At 39.3% G+C, this 13,124-nt stretch overlaps 1 long non-coding RNA gene across 1 annotated transcript in view; it reads left to right on the forward strand.

The window, feature by feature from the left end:
* LOC105492620 (uncharacterized) overlaps positions 1–13,124 on the forward strand; it is an 89,452-nt gene that overhangs the window by 17,217 nt on the left and 59,111 nt on the right. The window contains exon 2 of the long non-coding RNA XR_011609743.1: positions 1,712–1,832. This is a non-coding gene — a long non-coding RNA (uncharacterized lncRNA). The remainder of the gene's footprint in view (positions 1–1,711; positions 1,833–13,124) is intronic.

Below are 13,124 nucleotides of genomic sequence, written 5' to 3' on the forward strand. Positions count from 1 at the left end.
CAACCCATGCGTTTTTTTTTTCTTTTAAATTGTTTCCAAGCTCAGCTACTTGATGGTTTATGTATTTATGTATTTATTTATTTTGAAAAGCTGAAAAAGTTTTGAAAATGAAACCTATTTTCTTCCAAATGTTTTCTCTCAAGTACTTGCTTTCCAGACACACAGTAAGATACATCCTGAATCTGGCACCTTGAGTGCTCCCCCAAATCTCTGAAGCCTAAGCCATATCTATTGTCCAGTCTATGATAGAAAAAATGTGAACTACACTGAGTTATTGTAGTCTTGTGTGTCTCACAATTAGAAGAACTCTGTAGGTATTTTGTTAGTTTTAAATTTGGGGACTGTGACTTCTGAACTCTCTCTCGAGGAGGAGGTCTCAATAAAGAACATGCTTCAGTCTACTCCTTAATGATTTTTTAGCTTCAGTGAAGCAATTTGCAAGACTCCTCTTCCTAACAACTGCTCTGCTAAGCATTGTATAAAATAGCATTCTTTATGGTTAGATGATACCATGGAAGATGACCAAAAGATTTTAAATACAGAGGAATGTACAGAAAAACACTGTACCCTTTAGCTGTCACATCTCCCCTCTTCCATCCCTTCATTTCCTTCATTCGGGATTTCTGCATTTTTTTTTTTTTTTTTTTTTTTTTTTGAGACGGAGTCTCTGCCGCCCGGGCTGGAGTGCAGTGGCCGGATCTCAGCTCACCGCAAGCTCCGCCTCCCGGGTTGACGCCATTCTCCTGCCTCAGCCTCCCGAGTAGCTGGGACTACAGGCGCCCGCCACCTCGCCCGGCTAGTTTTTTGTGTTTTTTAGTAGAGACGGGGTTTCACTGTGTTAGCCAGGATGGTCTTGATCTCCTGACCTCGTGATCCGCCCGTCTCGGCCTCCCAAAGAGCTGGGATTACAGGCTTGAGCCACCGCGCCCGGCCTGTTTCTGCATTTTTTTATATGCATGCTACACCTCTGTGGTAGCACCTTGTTCTGTGTGTGTATGTGTATGCATGAATGCGTGTGTGCGCATGAATGTGTGTAAACATGTACTATTTTTAGCTGTAGAACATGACATAAATTTTTTTTCTGGTCACCATGCTGCATGACTGATCCATTTCATGTGATGTGTTTAGTATGGTTCATTGCCCATTGGTCTTATTATTTAACAATTTGCATTAAATTAAATTTTCTGTTCACAGGTGTAAATGGAAATTTTGGCTTCTGAGAATTTATTTACTGGATAGAGTGTTCTTGGTTGGATTAGCTCTGCCAATATTGGATTGCTTATACCTGGAATAAAGTTTGGGATATTTAATTAGAACATCATAGCAAGAGAAACTTATTATTTTTATGGCTAAGCTTAAGCTACTGAGGCCAGTATCATTAGTCTAGGAAACATTTACTATACTTCTCTGCAGAATTTTTTTAAAAAGCATGTGTATGTCTTGATGGATCAGAGGAAGTTAAATTAGTGGTAAAGTGTACAAATTACTCAAAAGTTCAAAAAGCTTGAAACCTTTGTCATCTACTATAACATTTTGTTGATTAGTGGAAATTTCTCATTTTAAACTCTTTTGGCTTCCAACAGGCTCAAAGAGCTAACATTTATTGACTGCATACTGTTTGCCAGTTTCTACATTATTTGCTTTATCTGTATTGCTTCATTTCATCTTTATAGTGTCTTGTGAGATGGGTGTGTTTATTCCCATTTTACAGAGAATATCCATTTATATAATGTCATGAACGTATATCCGATGACATCATTTGCCTGCAAACGTACCCAATGAGTGGCAGAGTCATCCTGAAGCCTGCTTTCCGGGCCCTGCCTATATTCTGGGTAAGTGATTCCAAACTCCGTAGTGGCTTATATCTAGCCATGTTCTCTTGACATGTTCCCTGTTCCAACTTCCTCTCAACATCTCAGTGTCATAGAGGATGTGAAAGCCAAGCACTGCCTCCTAGGCTTTGTGCATGGTTTTCCATTCTTTCCCTTTCTGTCTGACACGCTCCCAGTTCTGTTTTGTTTTCAGCTCTACCATTGGAGTGGCACTCATGGTCACTATCCATACTGGATCTAGCAGGAGTTTGCGTAAGCTCCTAAGACATTTTTTTTTTCTCATTTTGAAAAAAATTTAAACAAAAACAGCTTTAGTGAGACACAATTTACATACATTATAATTCACCTATTCAAAGCCTATAAGTCAATGGTTTTTAATATATTCACAGATATATGGACAATCATTGACACAATTTTAGACTATTTTCATCATCACAAAGAGAAACACTCTACCCTTCAGCTGTCACAACTCCCCTCTTCCATCCCTTCATCTCCTTCAGCTCCAACCAACCACTAATCTACTTCTGCCTTTGTAAATTTGCCTATTCTGGACATTTTACATACATGGAATCACAAAATATGTGATCTTTTATGACTAGCTTCTTTCACTTAACTCAATGTTCTCAAAGTTCATTCGTGTTTTATCATGCCTCAGTACTGCCTTCGTTTTTATGGCTCAATACTATCCTACTGTTCTATTGTATAGATAGACTACCTTTTGTCTGTCTGCTCATCTGTTGATGGGCAGTTGGGTTGTTTCCACCTTTTGGCAATTGTGAACGGTGCTGCTATGAACATTTGTGTGCAAGTTTTTGTTTGAACACCTGCTGTCACTTCTTTTGGGTATATACCCTAGAGTGGAATTGCTGGGTCTTAATTCTACGTTTTACTTTTTCAGAAACTGCCAACTTGTTTTCCACAGTAGCTGCAATGTTTTTTTTAACTCCCATCAGTAATGTAGAATCAGGGTGGGTCCAATTTCTCCACCCGCTTGCCAACACTTGTTATTTGCTGTTTTGTTTTGTTTTGTGTTTTGGTTATAACATTCCTAGTGGGTTAAATGGCCTAATTATTATTATTATTATTTTTTGAGACAGAGTTTCAGTCTTGTTGCCCAGGCTGGAGTGCAATGGTGCGATCTCGGCTCACCACAACCTCTGCCTCTCAGGTTCACGTGATTCTTCTGCCTCAGCCTCCCTAGTAACTGGGATTACAGGCATGTGCCACCATGCCCGGCTAATTTTGTATTTTAAGTAGAGACAGGTTTCTCCATGTTGCTCAGGCTGGTCTCGAACTCCTGACCTCAGGTGATCTGCCTGCCTCGGCCTCCCAAAGTGCTGGGATTAGAGGCATGAGCCACCGTGCCCGGCTGGCCTAATTAATTTTTAAGATCTTTAAAGACTCTAAAAGAAGGCTTTATTTTTTCCTCTTTTGTGTTCCCAAGCACTGGTTTAAATCTCTCTTGAAGTATTTGTCACCAAATCCTTTAATCTCTCTTTCTCTCTCTCTTTCTCCTCTCATCCCTTTCTTGAAACCAGCATGGACATTTTTGTTCCCAGGACGTGGTGCCCAGGACTCAGTACATTAAATGAATGAAGAGGCATGAGTGGGGAACTGTGGGGACAAGGAATTTTGGGAATGAACATTTCTTTATTATCCCTCCCATTGTGCCAGGCACTATGTAGCACTAACATATATTATCTCATTTAATTTTCATAATAGCAGTTAAGAATCAGGTGTTATGGTATTCATTTTGCAGAAGAAGAAATTGAAACCAGAGAAATTCTCTTGGCATCTAACCACTGAGAGTAGAGTCTGACTTCAAACCAAACTCTCTAAACTCAAAACCTATGTTGATTTCACAACAGCATGTGTCAATCAAAGAAAAGATAAGGACCATCACTATTCTTACTACCGCTACTATGACTATCCCCACTTATTGGATGCTTTCTGTGTGCTGTACACCATGACAGCTAGTTTTTGGACACTATCTAATTTGATCATTTAAAAATTTAGTGAGTTAGACATTATTATTCCAATTTTTCAGACAATGAAATAGTCCCTGAGAAAAGTAATTTGCCCAAGAACAAACAACTAATAAGCAATGAGTTCGAAGCCAGGTCTGTTTAATTATAAAATTTCTGTACTCCTATCAATGTGGGAAAATACATTAGAGATCTAAAAGTTTACCTGGTTATCCGACAGTATGGGGAAGTTTGCCAGGTAACCAGACAACCAGACGGCCCAACAAATTTTTCCCAAGTACTTTTGCTTTCTCAGCTGCTTCCAATCAGAATTTTGGTAGCATAGATAATTTGGCTAATTCTATATGTTATGAAAAAGGCACACTGTGACCCATAAAAGAAAGAATGTTCTGTTCAACTGGCTTATTGTGTTTTTATTTATTTATTTACTTATTTATTTAGAGATAGGATCTGACTTTGGAGCGCAATAGTGCTATCTCAGCTCACTGCAACCTCCACCTCCCAAGCTCAAGCAATTCTCCTGCCTCAGCCTCCAGAGTAGCTGGGACTACAGGCATGTGCCACGGTGCCTGGCTAATTTTTATGTTTTTAGTAGACACGGAGTTTTGCCATGTTGCCCTGGCTGGTCTTGAACTCCTGAGCTCGGGTGATCTGCCTGTCTCAGCCTCCCAAAATTCTGGGATTACAGGCTTATTGTGTTTTTAATCATCTTACCTATAATATATGTAAAGTATCCTACATATGACTGGACGATTTTTTAAAATATAGTAATTAACTGGCTACCCCTGCTTTTAACAGTTTGGCCATTTATTTGTTCATTTAATGTTTATGTCATGAAGCTATCTTTTATCTTACTGCATGAAATCTACCTTAGCACTAAATGAAATGCTGGTAAGAATCCACAATAAAGAGAAACAAGAAAAATCATAACTGGAATAGAAGATTTTTAAATACATTTCAATTTTATATTCTGATTTATATACTCTGGTTTTAGAGTATTTTTTCCAGGATTTATGCTAGTTTGTTAAATATTGGGAAACCTCAGCATGGCTATGTTTTGGAGGCAGGTATAATGGAAAGGCAGAGACGTCAGATGCCTCTAAACACCAAGTACTTAATCCATATATTTTCTTATTCCCAATATCTGCTTTAGATGTTTCATTCTTCTTCTTGTCATGTTTTTTCATTACTCTTCATGCCTTTTTTAGAGGTTTTTTTTTTTTTTTTTTTTTTTTTTTTAAGTAGAAGCCGATGTTACCATTTGGCATATGTCTCCCTTGGCAGTGACATCTTGAAAATTAAAAAAAAAATACCTCCCTCGCATGCATCCATGCAGGCTGCCTGTAACTGCACTGTGCTTCGAAATGTGTCACCTTATGAAATTCTGCAAATTGTTCATAACGTTGTCTCTATAAATGTTTTGGAAGGGCTTTACTGTCAGGTCAGCTTTCTAAGGGCTAGAAATACGTCAAACTGGCAGCTTTACCTTTATTTAAGAGCCAAAATACAAATAAGTAGATTACAAAGCAATCAATCAATATAGCATTGCAGGATGTTATGGTTGGCATTGACCTCAGAGTTCGGCCCTGTCATTTTACAGATGAGTAAACTTGTCTGTAAACTCTGCAGGAGACAGGGTTTTGTCCTGACTCAGTTACAGCCAATCAGGTAACCTTGGACGTGCTGCTGTGCCTCAGTTTCCTCATCTGAAAGAGAGGACATTTCCCTCTGTTAGATCATCTCTGAGACATTTTCCCAGATGTCAATTTGTAAGGTGTCATGACAAATTTGACGTATTGTATTTGATATATTTCCAGTCCTTAAAAAGCTTCTGACCTCACGTAAAAGATTGCTCTGATCTTTTACGTGGTTTCCTTATATATTCTTTAAAAGTTGGAAGCACTATCAATTTATAGTTATTGGCAAAATCATAACTTTTATTCACTGTTGAAAGAATAAACAAATGAAGATCTTTTTCCCAGTCAGAGCATTTCTTCACTTTTTTTTCCCTCCCTGGTTTGTTTTTATAGGGTTGCTTGGGGATATTAGGTTACTGACCTTTGTTTTCCTTTCTACAAGAAGCTTTCACTAAAGTATTTTCGAGGGGGGTCTTATAGGAAACAATGGCTCTCACATGCAAGTAATTAAATGGAAAGAAAAAATGGCACACATTTGACTCGATTAATTTTCTTTCTTTCTGTAAACCTGTGGATCCTAACCTGAAAGTTGTGTGCAAGAGTCCACAGGCTCACTGAGATACTTTATCTTTTGCATTACATTAAAGTCTCCGGGTGAATTTAGTACTCCTGTAAGGCCTGGGCAGGCGAGTTTGGCAAACAATGTAATCCGACATGATGCATGCTTTTTTACTCAACTGTAAACATCTATTTCATTCAGATATCACCTGCTATTCTTAAGGCAAGTCTTTGGAATAGAGACCCTAAGTGTGTCAAAAATATGTAATGTGTTTGTGATAGAAATAAATAGAGACTAGGGCAACTTAACACATGGGCTTTCACATGTGTGGGCCAGCACTTGCAGAATTCTAAAGTAGGTTATGTTAGCCTTCCCACTTTCAATGCCTTTATGGATGTAGTGTTTATATATCCTAGATTTTCCAGTGCAACTCTGGGTTGTAAATATTCTGTCCTGTTGTTCCCATAAGCACAATCATACTTGTCAAGCTATGTGTCACGAGTTTTGGTTTGGAAAATATGGACTCCGTATGTACATCAGAGCCTGTTTTTTCTGGCTGGATGCCCTATGCTATTCCTTTACTCTGCCCTACCCCTAGCCCACTTCCCGTTCTCATCAAAGCCTTGTTTCTGTTACAGTTCACTTGCTCATGTTGTCTATGCCTAGTGTCTAGGGGGCAATGTGAACAGTAAACTAATCTGTGTTAATGGGCAAGTGGAGAAAATCGGGGTCAGGAGAATCCACACATCCAGAGTACTCTGTCTCCTCTCAGGTAACATAAGTGGTTCTCTGGAAATAAGGCCATAGTTTCATTTATCTCTAAGACAAAGAGTCTTTCTATAGTAGGTTGACCGAGGCAGATTTCTTGGAGGCGGCAAGGGTCCCCTACATTTCATCACAAAGATGGTAACTCCTCCGTCAATACCTTGGACCAGCTTTGCAGATGTGTCCTCAATGTGATTGAGGACCAGCTTCGCAGATGTGTCCCTGATGCTACCCTGTAGCTGTAGGAAAGGAATAAAAGCCCAGTGTGCCAACTTTACTCCTCAACCCACAACGATTTCTTCTGGTATGTGTACACCGCTCAAATGCTCTTTTTGCAAAGTTGGAAAGCAAAATTGCTCCATGACAATATTTGCTGAGACAGCAAGACAATCTATGCCTCTCCATTGTTAAATCCCTGACCCCTACTCAACCTGACTTTAAAAAAAATTATTCTTTCATCAGGAGGCTATGTTTAACATTTGTAAAAAGACATTTAGGATTATTTGAAATATTTTATAGATTTCAAGTTCATTGTCTGTCATTTTCCTTTTAGCCTAACCTTGTTATTTCTGTTTATTGTATGTGATTTTATTACATAAACATATACAGGTTTCTAATTGTTTAAACATCTTGCTTTAAAAATCTCTGGTTAAGCACTTTTATTTGTATCACTTTTTTTCTTGTCTTGATTTGCTTCTTAACTGTGATAAATTTCAATGGAATCTCCTCTAACTCTTTAAAAAATAACTCCTCATTTTTCTGTGTTAAGCAGTTTACCTTTTAGAAATTCAATCAGCATTCCTTTTGGCACTTGGTATTATCTTAAAAAGCAACATTAGTACCTTGACTTTTCAGCCCCGAGAGCATTTGCTGAACCAGATGGTTTCAATATCATCTATTATTTTTAATCATACATGGTTAAGTCTCAAGAACCAGTCTCTGGAGACTGTTGACTATTTAGGAAGCTAGAAGAGTAAGCACACATCTTTAGAAACAGGATGTACATTTAGTATCATTATTATCCTAACCAATATCTGAGTAATTGAGCCACCTTATTATCAGATTCAGGCTTTCCTAGCAGTCTATTATCAGTTTCTTTTTCTGAACTTTTATGTCTACATTTGGGGAATTTAATGCTATTGTAGAATCACTGGTCACTTTTGTAAACTATAATCTCCCATAGCAATAATTGTTTTTAATTCCAGGCATAGTATGTACCAAACATATTAACTTCTAAAATCTTTTTTTTTTTTTTTTCCAGCCAGGGTCTCACTCGGTCACCTAGCCTGGCTAATTTTAAAAAGTTTTGTAGAGATAGGGATTTTACTATGTTGCCCAGTCTGGTCTGAACTCCTGGGCTTAAGCAATCCCCCTGCCTCAGCATCCCAAATTGCTGAGATTACAGGTGTGAGTCACTGCACCTGGCCAACTTCTAAAGTCTTAATGACAAAACAAAAAGATTAGTATTATTATCTCCATTTTACAGATGGGAAAATAGGTTTCAAAAAGGTAAATTATATTTTTTTCCATTTCATGACCAATAAGAATGAGGCTTACATTCAAGTCTAGTCTCTGCCTATTTTGATCGTTTCTAAGTCTGACTTAGAAACCCCCACTTCTAACCACTGTGCCATAGCACTTCCTGCTAACCCTGAATAAAGGTGTCTGTTATGTAAATCAACGTATTCATTGACAATGGACTTCCTTTTTGTATACTGCAATATGCATATATAAAAGCATTCAATATTAACCTTGTCTGGTTTCTTTTTTATTTGAAAAATACCAACCCTACTCACATACTAATAGTTAGAAGATTATATAAAATAAGAAGCTAAAAACTTTCCTGACCCTCCAAGGTCATTCTTTAAAAGTTCTGCTAGGCCGGGCGCGGTGTCTCAAGCCTGTAATCCCAGCTCTTTGGGAGGCCGAGATGGGCGGATCACGAGGTCAGGAGATCAAGACCATCCTGGCTAACACGGTGAAACCCCGTCTGTACTAAAAAATACAAAAAATTAGCCGGGCGTGGTGGCGGGTGCCTGTAGTCCCAGCTACTCAGGAGGCTGAGGCAGGAGAATGGCGTCAACCCGGGAGGCGGAGCTTGCAGTGAGCTGAGATCCGGCCACTGCACTCCAGCCTGGGCGACAGAGCGAGACTCCGTCTCAAAAAAAAAAAAAAAAAAAAAAAAAAAAAAAGTTCTGCTAGGCACATCTAGATGTGACTCCATATACATTTTATTTTTAATTTTTAAAGTCTTATCTTGAGGTTTATTACCGAAATTACTACATCTTATCACTTTCTGCTTGCATAGGGAACATAGAAAAATTTATTTTTCTGGAAAATACTATAAAGTATCTTCATGGTTTTTTACTTTTTTCCCTTTTTTAAAATTAAGGATTTTGAGAGTCAGAGTCTGCAAGCTGTGAATTGGTTAGGCAAATAGTTTGAAAATACTGACTCTTCGCTCTTCACCTGATATTTGCCTATTATTAGACTTCAGGAAGAGGGATTTAGTGAAATAAAATATTTAATGTTTCATACTATTTTTTTTCTCCTATGTGGATGGTTGGAGATTCTTGCAGATAATTTCTTCTTTTAGATCCTTTTTAAAACAGACATTTAGCATAGGCTTTTCTAGGCTTCCATCTTCTGTTAAAAAATAGGGGCACAGTTGTAATGAAAAAGTTGGGGAGACGAGAATGAAAGGGCTGTAGGAAAGGGCTTCATCATTAAAGAAGTTACAGGAACACTTTTTCAGCCCCTTTTAATCGAACAGAGTTGATCTTAGATAAAATTGCATGGAAGGCAGAGTTTGCCTTCATTCTTGTCTTCACTGGGGCCACTGCCTTCTCTCCTTTGGGCTCCAACTGAAGCCTACAAATCTATTACATTTCTGTTTACATGGCAGGACCTTTGTTTTGATCTCTGCTGGACTGTAAGCTATGAGGGAACTAGTCTTTGTAACTATTGCAGTGCCTAATTAGTGCTTAAAAGACAGGTATGAGACGAAGACAAACACATACGTGAGTGATTGAATGATGATAATGACTGCTGTTTGGGGTCCTGAGTAAATAGTATGCAAATTTTCAATAAGGCATTAACATCAGTGTGAGAGGCAGAAAGTACCACTGGATGGAGCATAGGTTTGGGGGTAATTTCTCTCCCAAACACTCCACTTATTAGGAGTATGATCTTTCTTTGCTGAATTCTGAGCATTTTTTTTTTGTCTCAGTTGTTCCATCTGTGATATGGGCATATTATCACTGATGGTCTTGTGCTACTGTCAAGGTTTAATGATAAGGCCAGGGCGCGGTGGTTTACACCTGTAATCCCAGCACTTTGGGAAGCTGAGGTGGGTGGAGGCCAGGGGTTCGAGATCAGCCTGGCCAAAATGGTGAAACCCCGTCTCTACTAAAAACAAACAAACAAACAAACATACATTAGCCTGGTGTGGTAGTGCACACTTGTAGTCCCAGAACCTGAGAGGCGGAGGTTGCAATGAGCCAAGATTGCACTACTGCACTCCATCCTGGGTGACAGAGGGAGATTCTGTCTCAAAAACAAACAAACAAAGAGATTCAATGATAAAATGATGCAATGTGCTTAGCTCTGATCTTTAGACTATATAGACCATAGATAGCAATAGTAATATGATTACTGTTACTATTAATGATAATTCAGTAAATGCATAATTATTTATGGAGCCTTGTTTGGGTCAGACCCCACTCCAGACGTTAGTAATTCAGTGGAAGACAAAAACAGACAAAAATTCCTCCTCCCAAAGAGCTTACATTTGAATGAGTAAGACATAAAAAATGAATAAACAAAGTATAGAATATATTAGGTAATGATAAGTGTGATGGAGACACCTAAAGTGGAGAAAGAGGATAGTGAGGGAGAAGGGGCTAGAACTTTAGATCGGATGGCCAGGAAAATCCTCACTGGAAAGAGTGTAGAGGCCTGAACAAAGTGGGGGAGTGGGCTCTAGCAGGGAAGAGCATTCCACAGGACAAGTCACCCTAACCACTTAATTATTTAAATCCTCCTCTGCTGAGACCACCTTTTGGTAAGCATTCACATGGGGCACACGTAACTTCATAGTTTTTGCCCATTCAGAAAGGCCTGTCCTCTTACTCAAATTTCCTTGACACCAATTTTCCAGTCATGTTTCTTCCACATCCCCAACCATCCAGCCAAATCATTGTCCATGACCCGTAAATTGGTATATCATTGCATGTCTGGCTGTATCTCCTTCTAAGCAAAGTGCATAACCAGGTTCATTGTCTAAAGTTTTGCCCACTGGGAGAATTTCCCTTTACCAGTGTTTTTCAGGGATGTTTTTCAGAGGGGTTGTGGTGCTATAGTTGTCCATTTTTGTGTGGTGCCTGAATCTCATACAGAACCACCTGTAAATCAGGCCTGAGTCTTCTGTTTTCTGGTCAACTGGTTTGTAGAGAATTCCCTGTGAGGTCACAGGTGCATGCCGGGAGAGAGAAGGTAGAATAGCAGGGGTGAGGCCATGGGCATTTGGGCCATTTCATGTTACTTACTTATGCTTCCAGGGCCTGCTCAGGCCCCATGATGTTATGTGCCACTTCTATTTGATGATGGAGTGTTGTGGTGCATTCCCAACTTTATGGCTTCATGGCTCAGCTGAAACCCAGTTCATGATGGGTAGCTCAGGTCATCTGGAACTTGATGGCCCAAGGTCTAGCATTCAGTGTCCTCTAGGGCCAATGGCTCTCTCTCAAAGGAGAGTAGTTATCTGCAGATGATGGCAGGGCCTTGCTCCAAAATCCTAAAAGTTTGATCCTTGATTCCCCTATGGGGGTCTGCCAAAGGCTCAAACAGCGTCTCTATCTGCTACTGACGTTTTAAGTACCATTAGATCTTCTAGATCATATAGTCCAAGTGTCAGAGGAGGTTGAACAGCAGCCTAAATCCGTTGCAGAGCCTTCTCTTATTCTGGGTCTCACTCAACACTACCAGCTTTTCAGGTATTCAGTAAATGGGCTGGAGTAATAACATACCCAAATGAGAAGTCTATTACCTCCAAAATCCAAACAGGTCCAATAAATGTTGTGTCTTTTTCTCGATTGTAGTAGGGGCCAGATGCAACAACTTATTCTTTACCTTAGAAGGGATATCTTGGCATGCTCCCTACCACTGGATGCCTAGATATTTCATTAAGGGAGAATGTCCCTGATTTTTAATTGGATTTATTTCCCACCTTCTGAGAGGCGAATGTCTTACCAGTAAGTAGTTGCTACTTTTCCCTCACTAGGTCCAGTTAGTGTAATATCATCAATATAATGGATCAGTGTGCTATCCTGTAGAAGGGAAAGGCAATCAAGATCCCGGTAAACTAAATTCTGATACAGGGCTGGAGAGTTGATATACCAGAATAACATTTACTTAGCATTTGTTATATGCTGAACACTGTGCTAGTTCGTGGGACATGTAGTTAAATAAAATTGTAATCTAGTACTGCGTAACTTGTACTACAGCTGGGAGAGTTCAGACTCTCTTGTGTAGTTCAGGGAAATACTCAAGGCAAATATGCTTGGTGCTCTGGAATTTGTATCAAGTAGGTGTCATCCATTACCTTATAAGAAGGGTACTGAGGCAGGAGGATCACTTGAGCCCAGGAGTTTGAGAGCAGCCTGGGCAACACTGGAAGATCTTGTCTCTATAAAAAATTAGCTAGGCATGGTGGCATGTGCCTGTGGTCCCAGCTACTTGGGAGGCTGAGGTAAGACGGTCGCTAGACCAGGTGTTTGAGCCTTCAGTGAGCTATGATTGTGCCAATGCACACATTCTAGCTTGGATGACAGAGCACAACTCTGAAAAAAAAAAAAGAAAGAAGAAAAAAGAAAGAAAGAAAAAAAAGAAAGAAGAAAGGAAGAAAGAGAGGAAGAAAGGAAAGAAGGAAGGAAGGAAGGAAGGAAGGAAGGAAGGAAGGAAGGAAGGAAGGAAAGAAAGAAAGAGGGAGGGAGGGAGGCAAGGAAAGGAAGGAAAGGAAGGAAGGGAAGAAACAAAAGTGGCCATATAGTTTATCACCCAAATTGGAAGACTTCTGAGCTGAAACAGAGATATTATTAATTGCTTCAGGTAAAGAGACTCAAATCAAGAATGTCTCAGGCAAACTTGGATCCAAGGTCTTTCTATTCTGAGGTCCACTTCAATAATAGTTTTGAATACAGGTGGTGAGAAAGGAGCATAACATGTCACCAACCTTTCAATTTTTGGATAAATTCTTCTGTTTTACCTATCAAAATATTTATTGCCTAAAAATTAGGAATAACGTAAAGTCAAAATAAAGGAATATTAATCACAGGAGCAGGATGTT

Source organism: Macaca nemestrina, chromosome 11, assembly GCF_043159975.1.
Source record: "Macaca nemestrina isolate mMacNem1 chromosome 11, mMacNem.hap1, whole genome shotgun sequence".
NCBI lineage: Eukaryota > Metazoa > Chordata > Mammalia > Primates > Cercopithecidae > Macaca > Macaca nemestrina.